Source organism: Populus euphratica, unplaced genomic scaffold (genome assembly GCF_000495115.2).
Source record: "Populus euphratica unplaced genomic scaffold, PopEup_1.0 scaffold288.1, whole genome shotgun sequence".
NCBI lineage: Eukaryota > Viridiplantae > Streptophyta > Magnoliopsida > Malpighiales > Salicaceae > Populus > Populus euphratica.
In genome coordinates this window covers 81,741-87,333 of record NW_011500136.1, presented here as the reverse complement: position 1 = coordinate 87,333, position 5,593 = coordinate 81,741, and the positions used below count along the sequence as shown (strand labels likewise).

Sequence of the window (5,593 nt, the reverse complement as noted above, 5' to 3'; positions counted from 1 at the left end):
TTTTACTTACAATATACTATAATATAGCGCGGACAATAACCTAGTTATATATCTTCAATGTCTAGCACATAAAGGAAAAAACAATATTATAATTATTAAATAACATGACAATATGTAATGGATGTATATAAATTTAATAATGTGGATATTAAATGAATTGTAAAGATACATCATTATATTATTTTAAAATCATTCGGAGAAGAACATGTTATACCATTTAATAAATTTATTTATTTATTTATTCAAGCATTCTCAAGATTACCCAAAAGAAAATAAAATATTTGATGTTTATGAGTAACGCCCCACAATTTTGGCTTAGATCCAGATAACAATCTTCTAAAAATTATATTGTTTTATAGTACATTTAATAATTCAGTCTATTTTTGTTCTCATTATATATACACATGAAAAATTGCATACCATAATCTTTTATATTAAATAGATTTTATGGTTATTCAAAATTTCTTTTTCTTTCTTTTTTATTAAGAAAGAAGGGTTGTAAAGTTGGCACTATTATTATTGATCATAATTCATTACTTACATTTTTAACTTTTAAGTGAAGTTGTCTTTTTCAATGTTAATTTTTATTAATGGTAAAAAAAATAAAAAAAGTGGCTATCCATGTTTCAATTCTTTATTGAAAAGGATAATTTCAAAACCCAAATTAACTAGTGTTTATATTAGGACTTGAACAAGTTTTAATTTAAAAAATAAATAAATATTTTTTTGATTAGATTGAAAACTTAGAATGCCTTGTAAAACCATCAGCTCAGATATAATCTAACCAAATAACTATAATTGTTTTAAATAATCAAAACAACATTATTTTTAACTGTTTTATTTTTTTAATTATAATAAAGGAAGTGAGCCCATGAGCCCGGTTTTAAACTATGCGAAAGAATGTAAAACCATATGGTCTGTTTCTACAGAGGACAGGCTTCCTAGGCTAGAATAGCGTGGACCGTGCAAGTGCAAGTTGATTTTCTGTTTTCCCCAATTGATAGAGCCCAAAGCCTACAAAGTCGACGGTCTAATTGTGGCCTCTTCGACTTGTAATTTCTGTCGTATATTCGCTAATAAACATATACATGTGTATTATATGAATGTAGATAATTAACCTTACTTAATCCTAATAGAATTTATACAATAGACCCTAGATATAATGTTAATGATACAATATATACCCTAGACTTCCAAAAGGGCTACATTAATGCAGATGTTAGCCTGTAGAAATTTTTGAAAATTTGCTATTGCTTTAATGTGGATTGGAAAGTTTATGAAAGTGGGGCTGCGATGAAGTTACATTTCCAAGATAAACTTATTTGATTTGTTTTCATGAATGAATTTGTTTTTTAAAATATTTTTTATTTAAAAAGCATTAAATTAATGTTCTTTTAGTTTTTTTTTTATGATTTTAATTTGTTGATATTAAAAATTTTAAAAAATATAAAAAATAATTATTTATATTTTTAATTGAAAAATATTATTAAAAGATATCAACGCATTACTAAAAACATATTTAATCCTGTAAATATTTTCATGAAGTAGATATGATTTGTTGTACAGTTTTCAGGTTTATTTCTTTACTTCAAATTGGAGAAATACTTGCTTACCTTTCTTTCTTAATTTTATTTCTTTGTTTGCACCTGAAGCATGTCTCCTAGTAAATTTTCAAAGTTCTGATGTGAAGAACCACCAGGTCTGGTGGCCTCTTCAGCCTTTGTTTTCCACTCCATTGCCTTCTTTCTCATTTCTTTACCTTTTTCTCCCTCCATTAGCTCTCTAGCGAGTTTCTCAACTTCATCTCTCTTTACATGATGATTCATCGACTCCATGCCAACATCCTATCCATTGCAAGCAAACCAGCTAAGTTTGCTGCTCGGCGAAAAATGGCCAACAAAGAATGGAACTCCGCCACAAATGCTTTCGACTGTTGAATTCCATCCCATGTGACTTACAAAACTTCCTATGGATGGATGCTTCAAAATCTCTTCTCGAGGGCACCAGCTGCCCAACATGCCCCCTTTCCTCCTTTTTAGTAAGGAAGTCAGGCGGTAAATTTGTCGACTTTCCAGCTACAACAAGATCAGGCCTTACTATCCACAAGAAAGGTTTGTTTCTGTTAGCCAGTTCCCAAGCAAATTCTATCATTTGCAGGGGTGCTATAATGCATAATTTAGAGTTATTTAGAAATTTATTATATGGAGATTTGATTTTTTAAACTTTAAATAATTTTTTAAAAATTGAATTCTAACAAATTATAAGCCGTCTAATTATTCAATTTTTAACAATAATTTATATGAAATACCAATAAGAAATTTCTTAAATTCTTATTTAAAAAAAAATCATTATGTTTAGAGTGTCAACTTTCTATTCTATGACTTATATAATTTTTTCTATCTAATAGATAAATAAAAATAAGAGGCATAATTTACTATTTATAAAAAAATTTAAAAAACCTTATAACTTGACATAATATCAATTTTTTTCTTAAATAATATTCATATATTAATTTAAGATAATTTTAAAAATTAACTCAATCAAGTCCTTAATTTTTCTATATTTAGAAATATAATCTCTGTATTAATTATATTCTAGTCCTTAATTTCTAAAATATATTTTAATCAGGTCACTCTTAATTAAATCATCCCTATTTAATTTTTTATTATTGCTTCTTAATGTTTGTGATCCATTAGGTTTCCAATATATTAACCTAAATATAAATTATAATTATAATTAAATAGAATTAAATAAATTAAATAATTTAATTTATTATCAATTTAACAATTGATTAATTTATATTTAAGGATTTGGTACATTGTTTAACAACAATGTGTCATGATCCCTATCATTAGTAGTTTGACTTAATTTTTTAGTAACCAATTTCTCAGTGTAATTAATATCCTTTTATTAATAATGTTTCGATTTAACACTAAAGTATGAAAGTATATTTGTCATGTCAAATCATGTTTATTACATAATAGTCGTTGATCGTTTGAATAAGATTTGAAATTATTTTTAAATCTCATTCCACCTTGTTTAAGGATTTATTAGTCTATAATATTTCAGAACAGATGAAATATCTCATTCCACCTTGTTTAAGGATTTATTAGTCTATAATATTTCAGAATAGATGAAATATCTTTTCTAATTCACCTAGAGTGATGAATCCTCTTTTTATCACCCAAGTACCTTCATATAGTTTATATTATATCCAATGTCGACCATATCATTACCTTGATTAAGATAGCATGTAATAAGACTAAAATATAATATTTATTATATAAGATAACTTAGTGATCTCAAATCTAAGGATCACTTATACAATTATCACGTGAGCCTTTTTATAGACATAAGTGATTTCTCATTATAGAATTCTTATGCGAGTTAGTCTAGTGTACATATTTTATGACAAACACCTACATATTATTTCTAAGTATCCCTTATACCTCAACTTATGAAAATTGTTACTTCCTTTCATAAATGAAAGAACATAATATGTATTAGTCTTTATGATTTTAATGAATATCTAGTATTTAAGAGTGTATCAACCAGGAATATTTTAGGAACAATGCTTTGATATAATAAAAAAATCATAATTATTATTACTTTATAATTTTATTTGTAAAATATTTTGTTCCACGGACTTTATCTTTACTATAAATTAATTAATTTAATGTTATATAAATATTAAAAATAAATTAAGTCTTTATTATAACACTTTATTCTTCACAACGAGAAAAAATAAATTAAGTCTTTATTATAACACTATAATATTTTTCATATTACCATTTGAAATCTGATCAGCAAGCAATTGAAGAGGACCAACAGTGTAAATTGGAGGAAACATGGTAGAGAGCATCCAAAACATCTTGATCGAACTAGTAGAAAGTGTTCAAAATCACGCCATTAGCTCTTGAAGCTCTCTCTAGTTGCCTTAGAAGTAGTTGACCATATGTTTAATTTTGACACCTTTGGGACGTGTCAAGCCTCTTTCTATCAGAGCATGGTAAAGTGTATAGCCTAAAAGACCACAGGCACTTGGAGTCCAGAAGAGTACTTCCGGAATTCCAAATTCTTCAGCAGCTTCAAGAGTGAAGGACATGGAACCATAGAGACAATGAAGGTCACTGGAGGGATTTTGGAAAAGGAAGTACTGTCATAATTCATCCTGTAAAGTAAATTGCGAAATGGGACTATGCACTTTTCTGAGGTGGAATCAGCTGGAGTAGGATGTCTTGAGCGACATAAGAATAATCTGTCTGAGGAAGGCCATCAGGTATAGCTTCAAGCCGAAAGTCCTGCAAGCCATCCAGGTAGTTGGACCGTTTGGATTTGAGTAATCTTTAATGGTTGTACTCAGTATTGACAAAGGTTATGTGGAAGTCTTTGTAATGTAAGAGTTTTGCTAGATTTAGCATTGGGGTTATGTGACCCTGCGCTTGGAACGGAATGCAAACAGCATGAGGTTTCTCAGCTACTTGATTGAAACCCATCTCCCTCAATCTGTGTAGTCTTTTAATGAGGCAGTTTTTGGCAGGAAAAGGGGCATTGCCTCCCTCTTATAAGCAAGGCAAGCTGATTCTGACCTTGTGGAACTCAAAGAGCTCTAGAGGTCCTGCCAATCTTGCAACCTCTAAAAGGTAGGATACAGGTTGTGTCCACATTCCGCGTCAGAAATGCGAGCAATGTTAGGTAGTAGCCTGAATGCAATGCTTTTCTTTATCTGCATAACGTGTCCTATTGAGCTAGCTTTGGATTTGTGAATTGACCGTTGCGTTGCCTCATGGCTTAGCAATTACTGCTGGATTGAGCATGGCCAGGTTGAGGCTAGATTATGGGCACATCAGCACATGGACGTGAAGATGAACCACCTCGACAGACAACATGCGCTATGAAAAGTTGATGGCATCTCTGTTGGGAAATTTGGTTAAAAATATGATTAATGTGCATATTTGATGGCAAATTAAAAGTAGAGTTCGTTGATTTATTGGGTTAAAATTTTGTTGGATTTAATCTTCACTAAAAACTATTTAACATAGAATATTAACATGTTTAAAATAAATTATGAATGAAATTGATTACAAAAAATTCTTAATTGATATATTTTGGTTAAACCCATAACTTTTAAAAGAACTCTATCCTGTATAAAAAAAAAATTTTGATGCTTATAAAATGAGAAGTTAAGAAGAATTTTAACTTGGATTTGATCTATGAAAAATTATTTTTGATTTATCTAGTTCATGAAAGAAAGAATTTGATTAGTTTTTTTACAACTTTTTCAAGAATACAAGAATATATTTTTTAGTTAAAAAATCACTTGATTTTAAAAAAAATGTTCATATTTAATTTTGGATTTTTATGGCTAATCAAAATTGTTAGTAAAGAAAGTTCATCTTCTTTTAATTTCTAAATTTCTCAATAAAAAAGAGTTGAAGAAAATTATTTGGAGCTTAATTAGTTCTGTATTTTTGGATAGAATTTGACACTCTTTCTTCACATTTTTTCTTACTTTTCTGCAATGCTTTTCTAATTTTAAACCATTTTTTCTTCTCAAAATTACTCTTAATCTAGAGTTTATAATATCGTTTAG

At 28.5% G+C, this 5,593-nt stretch overlaps 1 pseudogene; it reads right to left on the bottom strand.

Moving 5' to 3' along the window:
• Nucleotides 1-1,628: 1,628 nt before the first annotated feature.
• LOC105110516 (7-deoxyloganetin glucosyltransferase-like) lies at nucleotides 1,629-4,497 on the bottom strand (annotated as a pseudogene).
• Nucleotides 4,498-5,593: the final 1,096 nt, after the last annotated feature.